The 15773-nt window shown below is 41.7% G+C and overlaps 1 pseudogene across 1 annotated transcript; it reads right to left on the bottom strand.

Moving 5' to 3' along the window:
* Positions 1–665: 665 nt before the first annotated feature.
* LOC308079536 (NXPE family member 3-like) lies at positions 666–8899 on the bottom strand (annotated as a pseudogene). The gene is made up of 4 exons: positions 8888–8899; positions 8512–8704; positions 7945–8452; positions 666–670 (listed from the first exon to the last, which is right to left on the bottom strand). The product of its transcript is annotated as an NXPE family member 3-like (transcript).
* Between the last annotated feature and the right edge of the window lie 6874 nt (positions 8900–15773).

Below are 15773 nucleotides of genomic sequence, written 5' to 3'. Positions count from 1 at the left end.
AAGATACATTGGTTGTTTCATAACATAGTGGCCATATTTGTGATATTCAAATTAGTGTCCTCTAGATAGATTAAATCATAAAGATAAGCATTCAAACATGTTTCTAATTGTCAAAAAAACATGATTTAGACACCAAGTTTGCATTCGTAGCTCATGTGGTTGAAACGTTATAGCCATAGACTTTGGCAGGTGGCCATATTGGATTTGGCCACTATGATGGCCCTGAAGGTCGCTAGCTCGGGCACCCTTAATAAATCATTAGAGCATGCCCTGGGTTACATTACATCTGGGACAAATGTAGTGCTTTTAGGGTTAGGGTTAGCACAAAAACATCCCTATGCCCCTGGACTGTAATCCAGACTGTAAGCCCTGGCTGTTCTGTCATAAAATATCAAATTAGAAATGTTACACTTTACTATGTTTCCCTAAACATAAGTATTCTGAACATTTTGAGCAACTCAGTAAATCTGTAGCTCCAACGGTTTACCATGTTGGAAATAGTGCACCGGTTATGGTCATTTTAAAAAGGGCGTGGTCATTTTCGGGTATTTCGTCCCGGATAGAGAATTAGTCAAAGTTCCTAAGTTGTTCCCTGGGGTCATATTAGCCAAGAACAGTTGAGATATTCTCTCCTAAATTAAGTGCATACATATCTTAGCCAGGTTCTAGACTATAGAGATGGAAGATAATGTACACCGTCTACACTTGCTGCTTGCTGAACAACGAGCACAGGACTACAGAGTGATGTACCAGGATGTACCAGCGCGACCAGATAGATAGTAGAGAGATGGAAGATCATGTACACCGTCCACACTTGCTGCTTGCTGACTACAGAGTGATTTACCAGCACGACCAAACAAGCTTAAGTAAAATGGCGGCCAAAGTGGGCGGAGTTAACGGAGTCTCAAACCTGTGACGTACCTACGCCCGTTCTCCATTGACCAGATTCTTCCTTCCGGTGAAATATTTTCTTTTCTGGCCAAAAAGTGTATTTTATACGTGAGGTGGGGGCTCAGAGTGTTCCCACTTAGTAGAATAGGCTTTCAACTCCATTAAACCGTCTTTGTTTTGGTGAGTACCAAAAGTGTATTTTTTTATTTTACTACAGACGAGAGGCTGCGCTACCGCGGTGCGAGGGGAAAGCAGCCAGGTTGAGGCCAGGTTGAGGCCATTGTTTAAGGTGTTAAAGACGGCTCGCCCCTGACGGTGCGTTGTTGTGTTAATGATTGACGGCTCGCGGGCGGCTGACGGTGTGTGCTCGCGCGTGCATGTGGAGCTGCTCGTGCATGTGGAGCACGCGCCAGCCTCCATAGTGTCAGAACTAAGGGGTCGCTGACCCCCTGAGCACCCCCTAGAGCTCACCCCTGTATGACATTCTGTATAGTAGTGTGTATCTGTCTGCCTCTTATATGTCATCATGATTTGTGTGCATGGGGTTCTCATCTTAAACAAGCTGCGTGCTTATTGAGAGTTCCAGTTTAGTAGACCTTGTATTGTGAATTTGTACTTCCATGTACTGTTATGTACTGTCATGTACTATTCTCATGTCTTACTAAATAAACTACATCAATCAATCAATCAATGGGTTTTCAACTGGTGGTCCGTGGAGGTATTGCATGTGGTCCCTGACCATGCATTTAGTAATGTAGGAAAGTGAAGATTTGTATTATATTTTATTTTATCGATGGTGGAAGATGCTCAGACGGTGAACAGTAATGGAATATAGCAATATTGTTATATTGTTGGCTTGTGCCTACAAAGATCTGTTAACAGAGGGGTGGGCAAGATTTATTTCCAGAGGGCCATACTGACTTCGATAAAGTGAGGGCCACACAATGTACAATTGAAACTTGAAACACATAGTACTGAATTATGTTAAAACTGCATGAATTTGGTAGACATGCCAGACTACTTTACAAGAAGGTACTTGCTTTCAACAAAAAAAAAAAAATCTGTTAATTTTTTAATTTTTTTTACAGATGTACTGTACTGTATCACTCTGGTGTACTCTGACCTTACAAACCTTTTAAATGAGCCTATAAATGTATATAGTACGGGCAGTGGTGGCCTAAAGGTTAGAGGAGCGCCCTCGTTGCCGGAAGGTTGCCGGTTCGAATCCCCGGACCGGCAGGAAAAATCTGGGTGGGGAAGTGAATGTTCACCACTTCCCCAACACCCCTGAAGTGCCCTTGAGCAAGGCACTGAACCCCAACTGCTCTAGTGGACCTGCTTAGTGGCCAACAGCATAAGACTGTGGTTGTACTAGTCAGCTCCCAGGTTTTAATGTGTCTGTCTGTCTGTGTGTTTCTATGTGTGCAGGACGTTGCTCAGCCTGGGTTAAAAAAAAAAAAAAAAAAGTATCTTATCTGATATGCACCACTCCTTTAGTCACTGATAAAACACATAGCATTATAAAGGTTGACTGTTTTACTGTTACATTATAAACATAAAACATTTGAGTACATACAGATGGTGGAATGCGGATAGTACTCAAATGGTAAATATGAATTACTATTAATTGGAGTCGGGTTAAATATTGTTTTCTCAAAACCATTAACATACGGCAGCCATTTAGAATGTGTATTATTTGGGGGGGTCATTTTGTTTTTCTTTGAGGACTTGGCAGGCCGGATTGAGATGGTCAGTCCGTGTGTTAACACCACAATAAAAACATAGTCATGCTCTGTACTTTTCTTTGGTTGTACTTTGATTCTGTCAATCCCAGAAGCATGTATGTGGACTTTAATGTTGACATTACTGTGAAATATAAAGTGTTAATTTAATCTAAATTTATAGCAAATTAAATCGATGCATATCAATGCATGACACCAAGCTAATGAGCCCTGGTGTCTCTATTTTGGGCATGTCATTATAGGCATGTCAAATAGCTGAATAGCTTTTTTTTTACCCGCTTGCTGAAAGCTGGCGGGTCTACAGACAGGCTGGGCCACTTGACACCTATGCGACACCTATTTGTCATTGGCTGTCCTGGCTGTCCTTCACTACTTTAAGCCAATGGGGACACTTTCCCCTTTAAGCCAATGCCTCTCCTCCTTTGCAGCACCCGCCTCCCCTCGCCCCTCCCAGCACTTCCCCACTTAAGTATCATTCATAGTCGGACGTAAGGATACGTAACTAGCGCCAGCGCTCCTTGCGTAGTCGTTTTTGTCTCCCCCTCCGTCACTTACGGCTCCAGGATTTCCGTCCGTGCAGTCAACATTCACCGTCAGGCCGACGTACGTTCGTTTGTACGTTGGCTGTAGTACCAGTGGAACCCGTTGGCAGTATAAGGAAAAAAAGTTTTCCTCGGGCCCTCTTTCTCCAAAAAAAAGACCCACGTTGGTTGGTGGAAGTACTTGAGTAAATGTACTTAAGTATAGACCCGTCGATCCACGGTCTGTGACAATATATAGCATATATAGCACAGTGCAGTAGGGGTCGAAACTCACGTTTTGTAGACAACCATTGTTTTTGTCTAGTTTGTGGACTAGTTTGTGTCTTTTATTGCGTTGTTTTGGCTAGATGCTACAATGGTAGCTTCATGTTGTTAGCTGCGCTGATGCCAGCAGCTGGCTGTGTTGCCAGGTTTTGTGAGAGAAATAAGCAACCAGGTCTATGAAAACAAGCCCAAAAGAATCGACTAGGATATAGCAGATCTACAATTTATGTTTGAGAATCACTGGTTTAAATAATAATTGGCCCAAATAAGCAACTACACTTTAGAAACAAGCCCAAATAAAACCGCAACCACCAATACAAAATTGCTTGTTTGTTTACAAGCAACTTTACAGAAAAATAAGCCCAAAGTCGCTTATAATAAGTAGACATGGCAACATTATGGGTACGGCGGTACATACTAGTGGCCATCTAGTGGATGATAGGTGTATTACGCCTGTACACTTTAAAATAAATAAAATAACCCCTAAATAACGTGAGCGACTATGCATGCGTCGGTAAAGAACGGACGGAATCCCTCACCCCCTGACGCACGTTTTAGACCCATCTAGGGACTATGAACGGGCCTTTAGCCTCAGGCTACAGAGCTGCTAACCCCCCCCCCGGGGGGAGAGAGAGAGAGAGAGAGAGAGAGAGAGAGAGAGAGAGAGAGAGAGAGATATTAGCACTTCAAGCTATAGCGGATATACAAGGGGGCCTGGGGACCCCCGCAAAGCAATCACTGGTGGTCCGAGGACCCCCACTGGGAGCCTGAGACTTCCCCATACTATGAACGGCTATGTTGCGCGAGACCGCGACAGGACGCTAATGATTGACATTAAAACCAAAGAAATGATGTTGCTCACATGTTGCAAACACAGCAGCTATTGGTGAGGGCGGCTCCAGCTAAACAACAGGCCGCTCGATGTTCGTTTGTATGGAAGAATTTCACTGTAGATGTGGACAAAAACAACGGTGGAGTGACGAGGCTAGTCGACGATTTTAGCATTGTTAGCTTGACGTCAAGCGTCATGGTTGAACTTACACCTGGTGTTCGCATTTCTCCATTTACAACTCGTACATCTACATAAACGTTCAGATTTCAAATATAAAGTGCTTATCTCATGGCTATGGGTGTTATAATTATACACGGGCCCTCATAAGTACCCGTATCTTCCGTATCGTTGAATAAACAGCATTTTGATCCGATTGGTGGCCATTGTCTCCGTTTTTCTCAACTACGCGGCTGTAGCGGTTGGGGGGTGTATGCACTCTGATACATTATAACTCTATGAGAAAATGGCCGCCGATCGGAATAAAATACTTTTTAATTAACAATACGGAAGATACGGGTACTTAGACCCACCCGAAATGTGCAAACGCCATGTTGCAGTTCAACAAAGACGTCACGACGACATGTAGCCGTTTATTTGCAGTGGTGGAAAGTACCTAAGTACATTTACTCAAGTACTGTACTTAAGCTCACATTCGACGCGTTGTGAGCTTGTAGATCTGCTATTTTCAAATATTTAGTACTTTTGGTACTTCAAGTACATTTTGATGCCAATACTTATGTACTTTTACTCAAGTACATTTTTAATTCTGGACTTTTACTTGTAACAGAGTATTTTTATATTGCAGTATTGGTACTTTTACTTACAGTAAGTAGAGAATTTGAGTACTTTTCCCACCACTGCTTATTTGGCCTTGCTTTCAAGACTCTTTTTGAAAATAGCTGATGTATTTCACCTCAAGTGGCGAAACTGGTCGTTTCTTTTGGGCTTGTTTTCATAGACCTCGTAGCTTGTTTCTCTCACAGCACAACACCAGCACTGGATTTTATCAATACATTTACTTACATCAGCAATTTGAAAATTGCCGATCTACAAGCATGCATTGTGAGCTTGTAGATCTGCTATTTTCAAATAAATATTTTATTAAATCTATTATGATGATGATTACTTAATATGCTCAATTATTTTTTTTATAATTAACCAGTTGAGGTACTTTTACTTAACTGGAGTATTTCCAATTATCAGTACTTTTACTTCTACTCAACTACATCTCACAGGCAAATATTGTACTTTTACTCCACTACCATTATTTGAAAACTTTAGTTACTTTATAGATATACACATACAACACTAGCACTGGATTGTATCAATACATTTACTTACATCGGCAATTAGAAAATTACCGATCTACAAGCATGCATTGTGAGCTTGTAGATCTGCTATTTTCAAATAAATATTGTATTAAATCTATTATGATGATGATTACTTATTATGCCTTTTTTTTTACAACACAGATCCTCTATGGGGGTCCCTGGCACTAAATAAAGTGGACAGCTGACTGAAAGGTGTCAATGGGGGAGTGATAAGAGGAGTGGCTAGGCTGAATAAATTACCCATTGTTCACGCCGATTACCTGGAGCTGAGAGGTGCTCCGAAGTGACAATGGACCCTTCGCTAAGCCCCACCCACCCCACTCTGTGACTGGTGGTGCGAGTTAGTCACACCCAGGCCTGGCACAATCTGCTTCTCACCCATTGACTTGCATGTTAAATGACGGCTTTTCCCCTTAAAAATAATCGATCATTTCAGCAGCAAGAGCTTCAAAATCTCTTCTAAATCTAGTCAACAAGGCCTGCTGTAGGCTATGGACTGGAAAAATGTGCATGACATTATTTCAATAAGCTAAAAACACGGGAAATGTTAGAGGGAGTAATAGCCATGGATACACGACGGTCGTCTGTCTCGACCATCATGGATAAACTTCAACCTGGTGTTTGCACTTTCTCCATTTACGGCCCGTACATCTACAGAAACTTTCATATTTCAAATATAAAGTGCTTATCCCATGGCCACGGATGTTAAATTTATGTACGGGCTCTCAAAAGTAACCGTATCATCCGTATAGTTCAATAAAAAGCATTTTAATCTGATCGGTGGCCATTTTCTCCATATGCTTTCAACTGCGTGACCCTATCGGTTGGTAAGTGTATTGCACTCAGATACATTATAACTCCATGAGAAAATGGCCACGATTGGATTTAAATGCTTTTTATTGAACAATACAGAATATACGGGTACTTTTGAGAGTCCCGTGCACAATTGTAACATCCGTGGCCATAAGGTAAGCACTTTATATTTGAAATCTGAACGTTTATATAGATGGACGGACCGTAAATAGACAAAGTGCAAACACCAGGTTGAAGTTGATCCATAACTGTAACAGGAGTTTATTCATTTCAGACTACAGTAGCAGTTAATAAATTAGACGAACAAATGAATGAACATACTTTCAAGTGCGGAATCCGAAACAGGCAGCGCTGTGATTCTGAATTTTGTTACGATTACGGTGATTAGTATTATAGACACCACCTGGGCGAGTGAGTCGTGTAACTTTCCTGACGTTAAGCTGTGTATGTGTTCAACAACACAGCCAGCCTTGCAGTTTAAGTGCAGATTTCAGCTTGGGAAAAGAACCCTCCAACGGTTTTGGGTACGTGGAATCTGTTGCTGGTTCATATAGTCACCATTGCGTTATCGTGGTATTCTTGCTATTATGTTGCAAATGAATGTGTGTGTGCGGGCGAAATAACATTGACAGGCGACGAAAGCTTGCCAGACCTATGCCGGGCTGACAACGGTTGCTAAGCTGGCATTGGACAATCGCTTTTGGGGTGGGGTTTAGCGAAGGGTCCATTCTTTAGAAGGGATTATCTCAGTTTGCACTATTATAGATAACCAGATTCAAATGATCACATCTTCTTCAAATATGTTCCAATTTTGAAAAATGCCAACTTGCGGCATAAAGCATTGTACCCAGTCACATATAACCCCCCATGCAAGATCTGTGTGAATTTGGAAAATATTCATACATTTTCAAAACATTTTTTTCCCAGATTTTTCTAGCCGATCTACGAGCTCACAACGAGCTTGTAGATCGGCTATTTTCAAATATTCAATGTATTTCTATATAGGTTTAAACTTTAAAGTGCTTGGGTGGCCTATATATAGTCGTTTCTTTTGAGATTGTTTTCATAGACCTGGTTGCTTATTTCTCTCGCCAAATCTGGCAACATCGTTCAGAACAGAGGCATAATCCTCGGACGTTCATAATGCCACAGAGTTAAAAAGTATTCCAGTCTTGATGATGACGAACCTTTATGTACATGTAGACCTACTCTATAGGCCTAAAGTAAGTGACAAAGGAATTATATCCCCTCATACCTGCAACCTACAAAGATATAATGGCCTGGCTGCAACAGAGAAGGCGTGCACGTGTTCTAAATGTTTTAACAACACCCGGTTGCATTGGCTGGGACATTCTGCACAATGAGCCTGCCGCAAGCGGGTATATTATGACTTTGTAATTTCTTGTTTATGGTTTAAGAGGTTAACACACAACCACAAAGTGGTTAAAATGCAAAGCAAAATATCCAAGTACATGAAACATTTACGATCCCACAATAAAAGGGCACAGAAAATAATGATAGGTCTTCACCTCTGAGAGAGCAGAGCTTCTTCACTGCTAATGTTTGATCGACACATCTCTTATGGTTGATGCGATTGTCACAGCTCAGCTTGTTAGGCTTATAGCAGTACCAGGGCTCCCCAGTGTGGAGGTTTGTATAGTTACAAAATGTCCGCTGGCTTGGTGGCAGACAAACATTACAAACTGTGCTTTCAGAGACCAAGCCTGAGCGGAACACGCTCTGGAAGAACACCCTGCCTGGCTGTTCCCTCGTCAGTCTCCACAGCACAGTGACAGCTTCACTGGGGTGAACCAGTGTCACCTCTACCTGCGCACGGCCCTCCCAGAGTAAAGGGAAAACAGCAGAGTAGGACCCATTCAAGTGGTCCACCACCTGGCCTGCTACGCCCGCTTCAAGAGATGGGTCATGCAGCAAGAAATCACCGAGCAAGCAAGAAATCACCCCCATAGTGTTTGGGCTGACCCTGAAAGTCATAGATTTGGATGAGAGCCTTCACCTGGTCCCCTACATGCCACTCTGCCACGCTCTACCTCCCTCTGCTGGGAGGATAGTGAAGTGGCTGTGTGCGGGGTCACTGGTCTGCTTGAAGTGAGGAGCTTTAGGTAAGTGTGGAGGTTCAGGCCAGTCGATGGATTCTATTAGCAAGCGTTCCTCCAGAGCATCCTCAGGCGATAGGTTCTGACCCTGGCAGCTCCAGGGGCTGATATCATGGTGGCGAGGAAGAGAACTTTCTGGGACGATGGAAGTTGAGTGGCATTTAAATCTGATCTGGCAGATGGTTTAAACTTGAAGAGACGAGATTACATATTAACATTAGCGTCAAAATAGAAAAGTGAGGAATGGGATCTGAAAAATCTCAGGGCCTATATATTGCAGGAACAATATCCATGATATTGAAAATAAAACTGTAAACACCAATAATAAAAAAAAAGAACTAGCCCCCAACCCTACCCTCCACTCCATTCCCGGAATGGCACAATGCTCAACATTGACACCAACATAATTTCCAACAATAGCAGGCTAAGTGAATGATATGGTATCAACTAAGAAGACTTATTGAAGGGAGAGCGTCAAGAAAGAAGCCTTGTATTTTGTTATATTGCACGTTTTCTCCTGACACTGTATGGAATCTTTCTGGAGTAATATGATGAAAGTTCATTCAGACAATGTTTGGTGATGGCTAATCTTCAGATTTCCAGTTTATAAGAATATTTATTTTCTAAGCACTGGCAAGTGACACAAAATGTTTTCGTGGATACTTCTATTACATACATCTGAAACAGTGACTCTAATGTCAAGATTAGAGTCACTAGACTCATCCATTCTGATTATGTTGTGTACACGCACGCACGCACGCACGCACGCACGCACGCACGCACGCACGCACGCACGCACACACACACACTCACGTGCAAGCGCATGCATGCACTCACGTACGTACTCATGCATGTATTTCAAATGTTGGCGACATGTGCATGCCTGCGTACATGTACATACACAGGCATACATGTGTCACATACATTTGAAATATTTATTTATGTCCACATTAACAGAAGTACAAGAATGCCTTGTACAAAGGACACAACCAGTGCAGTCAGACAATAGGAAAACAGCCAGATAGCCAGAACATTTACATACAATATAGTTGACATACTTGTCAGACACAGCGGACATACTGTAAATCATGGATAAAGGAAACAGCGCCTCCTCCAATTATCTCACACACACACACACACACACACACACACACACACACACACACACACACACACACACACACAAGCTATTACAATACCCTGCCATGCTTTGCTGCGGGCAGGTTAACTATTCTTGGAGATTAGATTTTCCTATTTACATTTTCACAAAAGACACACTAGAAAGTTGCGCTCAGTAGAGCCCAAATCCCCGCCGGGAGCCATACCATATCTATCTCCATCTTTCTGTCTGTCCGGGCCTGGTTATGTGACTTTGTTTTGGCACCGTGTGCATATATGAAAAGGCAATGCGGGGGAAGGGATATAATTCAGGACTGGTATTACGTCATTATGGTGCAACTAGAGTAGACGGGCTATAGGAGACAAATCTTTTGGACAGTGAATAGTGAATACATCAAAAAGTAGTTGTTAGGTAAAAATCACCCAAAACATGGTCTTTTTGGTTGTTAATCTGTACCGACCTCTCAGGATAACCTGCCTTGCCTTTAACGTCACGTAGATTCTCCTTTCAGAAAATGCGCATGAAATGACCTTGCCAAAAGTGCAATGGCAAAATGCTCTTCATAAATGAAAAAGGTGTGCCTATAGGCCTTCATTTGAATAAAGCCCTTTGCGATTATCAAGGACAGCAGATCTTCCTAGCTCAGCTGAAACTGTCTAATTTTGAGGTCCCACATTATACGGTGCTGTTGCGAATGTAGAACAGTGTAAAGAATCTAAGCCGAATCTGAGTTATTACTCGACAGATCTAGGCCGTTTCCCTTGAGCAAAAGGAAGGACCTCCCTTTACTGAAGTGTTTTGCAGCCGAAACATATACACAGAGTTTCCAAGTAGTTAGTGGCATAGTTTTTTTTACCCTGATACAACCACAAGACATAATCCAATGCATTATGTAGCATGATTGATTGAAGCACTAAGTGGTTTCATTTGGTTTCTATAGATAACATTCGATTTGGAGTCAGTGCCTGAGTGGAACTGAATTTCAGCAAAGGAACCCAAATTTCTCCTTGTGGTGAGGCAGACTGCAGGGGAAAAAATACTGAGGCACTCCGTCTTCAGGTGAAAGAAAATAATAATTTAGTTTGCAGATGAGCAAGGCAACGGCTGACCGACGCGTTTCGACACTTGGGTCTTCAACAGGGTCTTGAATTTAATTTGAAAGATTTGAAATTTGTCATCATATCAGGCTTTATCCAACATCAGCACATGTATTCCTAAATCATTGCACACTTTATATATTCAAATATTAAGGTGATAACAAATGTAGTTAAAGTGTAGGGTAACTGATTTTCTTTGGTTATAAGTGTTAAATAGCTCTATATTCTGAAAGTATTCATTGCTATAGAGTGTTCACTATAGGAGTCTCTAAGTCTCTTCAGCTCTTTATTTAATAGAAAATGCATTTTCAGGTCAGCATACCAATTTTATCCAATCAGGATTGAAAACTCAGACTGGATACAGATTAAACAAGTGAAATTGGAAGTGATGACACAAAGAATCGAGCAAACAAACACTATAAAAATGAAGCTGATAAATGGGTGCTCTCTCCTGATTGGCTGAAATGTTGCAACCCACCTGAAAATGTAGACTATTTTCTGTTTATTAAAGGATCTACACCATGAATTTAAAATAAATAAATAATATTTAATATCATATTGTTTATGTCCCTCAAACGTTTTTCAAAGGTTTGAGCCTAAATCAAGCCTCAGATATACTCATTCCAACTAATAATACCTGAAATTTATATAGCGCTTTTCTGAATACTCAAAGTCGCTTTACATGTTAAACTAAGTAGAGCACAATAAAAACAAAACAACTTTAATAATAGAATACAGAGAATAAAAAGTTAAAAAGACTGCAGAAGGCCAGGGAATAAAACAAAAGTTGAATGGCAGTTGAAAAGGTGGTAGGAGATCAGCTAGGTGGGAAAAGCAGTTCTGAAGAGGTGGGTTTTGAGGACTACTAACTTCGCTCTGGCTTATAAAGCACTTTCACCTGCAATACCACATCGTCCTGTTTGGCACGGGGCGCTATTGAGCCAGTTTGTATGCATGTTTATCTCCTGGTTCTGTGTGGAAAAAGTAAAAAAAAAAGAAAGAACTGAAAGACGGGAGGTATAGAGCGTCACAGTTCCCGCCCACTTCCTGTTTTTTTTGGTGCCGGAAGAAAAAACTCAATGCATTTTTCCATTGACATTTCCAAAAATATTTATATCTATTAATTTAAGCCTCGAATCAAGCCATCATGACATGACATGAATCATGACCATAAACGTTTGATTCTGTGATTTTTTTTGTTGTTGAAAACGGCAAAACAAAGGGTATTTATTAAATATAGTATATCATATAATTAAATATAAAATAAAAAAAAAATCACAGAAAAAAACGTTTTATGGTCATGATTCATGTCATCTCGTGATGGCTTGATTCGAGGCTTAAATTAATAGATATAAATATTTTTGGAAATGTCAATGGAAAAATGCATTGAGTTTTTTCTTCCGGCACCAAAAAAAACAGGAAGTGGGCGGGAACTGCGACGCTCTATTGTACCCTGACGTGACGTCACGTCAGGGTGCAAATCAGTTTGGCCTGTTTTGAGACCAATTTACAGAAAACCCCAGAATTGCTGTGAAAGCCTGAGTGTTCAAACTGGGGTAGAAGAGAGGGGAGACCAAAAACACACAAAAAAGAAGAAAAAGTTAAAATTCATGGTGTAGTCCCTTTAAAAAGCTGGAGAGATAGGGAGACTCCTGAGTCCTGTTACAAAAAAAACGTTTTGTTTTGCTGATCCTACCTTCAAATTGATTTGATCAGGTTCTGGACTTGTTCAGTTTGTAATTGCAAGTTAACCATATTAACATCTTTCTTTCATGCACTGGGCCAACTTTAGCTTGCATTTCTTGCCATGGTCAACTGAACTGGGGAAAGACTTTTAACATCTTGAAGTCATTGCAGTGTTTAGCAAGTAGGCCTGGATGGATGGATGAGAATCCTCACTCATAATTAATTAATGAATTAATTGATGTCCCACTCCCATAGTCTGATTTTGCAACCCCAAACTCACCCATCATCAACACACATCTACCTCTCTCTCTCTCTCTCTCTCTCGCACACACGCGCACACACACACACACACACACACACACACACACACACACACACACACACACACACACACACACACACACACACACACACACACACACACACACACACACACATAAACATATACTTAAAGCACCAAAAGTAAAAGTACTCATTATGCCGAATGTCCCATTCACAAGTTTTTGAATGTATAAAATGTATAAAAAATCTACAGTACTCGAGTAAATGTACTTAGTTACTGTCTTTACACCACTCACTGCGCACACACACACACACACACACACACACACACACACACACACACACACACACACACACACACACACACACACACACACACACACACACATACACACACACAGAGGTTCTGTAGGCTGCAGTCAGGGGCTTCTCAGTTCTGCCTGTCAGTGCTTCTCAACCTTGTTTGTGTCTAGGACCCCCAAACTGATTTGGCCACAGACCCCCATCTGAAAAGGTTTTGTGTCAGGCCAGGGACCCCCAGAAGAGAAGATTTGTGTAAAAAAAAATCTAAATGATTCAACATTTTCCAAATATTTTCAAAAATAGCAGATGTACAAGCTCACTGCGCCTCACGAAGTGACATGCAAAGCTTGTAAATCTGCTATTTCTGAATGGCCAACATATAAATGGATAAACTCAAAGTGATTGTGATGCTGTAGTAACTACTTTCGCCGGGGACCCCCTGGAACCCCCTCAAGGACCTCTGGGGGTCCCCGCACTCCACTTTGAGAACCAATGGCCTATGTAATCTAGGCTATACGACCTGGCACACCACGTGCAACGGCCACGCCTGCTCTCTCGTACAGAACAGACCGCATTATCATGTGCAGAGAGAGAGAGGGCAGAGAAAGGATGAAGAGAGGAATAGTTGGCTGCCGGGGGGGACGAATGATTGAAAGTTGATATGACATAGGATAGGAAGAACGCTTGGTCGTGTGTTTCGTAAAAAATGAATGAGTGTGCAACTGTCATTGATTTAGTATGAAAGAGCTATAGATGAAGGTTGATTGATTGATGATGTTGGAGTATGAGGCTGGGACAGACATAGACATGCGACTGGTCCAGCAGCAGCTCAACACAGCAGGTATGAAGATCCAGCCGGGGCTGTCATGCAGCAGCGGCGGCGGCGGGACAGGAGAGCAGCGGGGCTGCAATAAAGTCGGAGAAAACAACGAGAATGTCATCTGTTTGCAATGTCAAGATAATAATGAGGTGGTGCGGGTTTGTCCTGGAAGCCCACGGGCACGAAGCCCCCGGGCGATCGCGACGCGCCTCTCCTCCGGCTCTGCAGGTAAGCGGCCAAGTCCAGAAGTAGCTTGCCGTGTAGCTCTGGTCCATTATAGCGTTAGAAGGAGTTCTCCTCAACGCTATGTTACGTTCGATCCGTTGCCCTAACACCCTTGGAAGCGCAGCCTCTCGACTGTAGTAAAAATTAAAAAAAAACTTTCACTACTCACCAAAACAAAGACGGTTTTAAGATGTTGAAAGCCTACTTTCCCTAGTGGAAACACTCGTAGCCCCCCACTTCACGTCTAAAATACACTTTTTTACCAAAAATGTAAAATAATCCACTGGATGGGGAAAAACAAAAGTTACTCTAGTGCGCCCTCTACAGATATTGTCAATAGAAAATGTCGATTGACCGGATCTGTAGAAGGCGCAGTGGAGTAACTAAAATATTCTTTCCATCCGGTGGATTATTTTACATTTTGGTCAAAAAGTGTATTTTAAACATGAGGTGGGGGGCTGCGAGTGTTCCCACTACGGAAAATAGGCTTTCAACATCTTAAAGCCGTCTTTGTTTTGGTGAATAGTGAAAGTGTATTTTTTTATTTTGACTATAGAGCTGAGCTACCGGGGGTGTTCGGGCAAAGGATCCAAAGTAAGAGCGTTAAGGAGAACTCCTTCTGACGCTATGGACCAGAGCTAGGGGGGGGACGTATCTCGACGGGAAAGCAGAGTTCGATACTTCTTTCAAAAACTGTGAATGCTGTTAACATGACATTTGTTGTTTAGCTTTTGTTCGGTGAAATACGGGGTGTGGTGCTCAAATGTTGCGACAGCTAGGACTTCTAAAAGCAAATGTTTGTAGCTGGTACAACTCCGGACTTAATGCTACGAATAGGCTAAATAATGCCTTATTTGTAATATCATCATAGTACACACATGTGATGTGACACAGTCCTTAAAACATACAAATTAGGCCTAAACATATAATGCTCACTACCACCAACATGTCCTAAATACACATCACAGACTACTTCGTTAATAGAACACAGAAATCACGGCTCGATCTGTGTTCACTGCTCGTGTAGAGAAATGTATGCTGGCCCACAAAGTTGCTGCAGTCATTTGAAAATGTCCCTGCATGGTGGTTGTGTCTAATTAATTAAATTACCACTTTCTTTTGTAGCAATAACCATTAAGGACTGTAGGCTATACTTCATATGACATTTATTAGAAGTGAACATTTTTGAAAAATCAATCAATCAAATAATATCTCGATTTTTTTTTTTTTGAAATGTGGAAAATGTGTCCACGATGGGGACCCCATGGTTTAACGTGGTTGTCCTCTTACAGTACAGTACTGTACGCTAATCTATCAGGGATGTAGTGTGGCCTACTACAATAGCACCTATTAAATAGAAGGTGCAGTGGGTGATTTTCAGCTCCAGTGACCCTATGTAAAGCAGAGCTTTGGATGGGTAAACTCGGCTGAATAATGTAATAGCATTATTTGTTTGTGTGTTTCATTTAAGGTAGGTGTGTTACTGTGTGTCAGCAAGACTCAGCATGGACACCTAACAAAGTACACCCACTTTTAACATTATTATTATCTTCAGCTGGGTTTACCTATCTGCTGTTTAGACAAATGGCTGCTATGAAAATGCTGCTATTGAGTTAGACCTATAATAAACAGCAACAACTTGTGTCTCCGAGAGTCTCCCAGTATACCATCATCAACCAAAACACAGAAGTGCTTTTCAGGTAGACTG

Source organism: Gymnoscopelus braueri (assembly GCF_963280865.1).
Source record: "Gymnoscopelus braueri genome assembly, chromosome: 23".
In the NCBI taxonomy this organism is placed as follows: domain Eukaryota; kingdom Metazoa; phylum Chordata; class Actinopteri; order Myctophiformes; family Myctophidae; genus Gymnoscopelus; species Gymnoscopelus braueri.
Note: the sequence above shows the minus strand (reverse complement) of the source record. Positions and strands in the feature narration are given on the sequence as shown.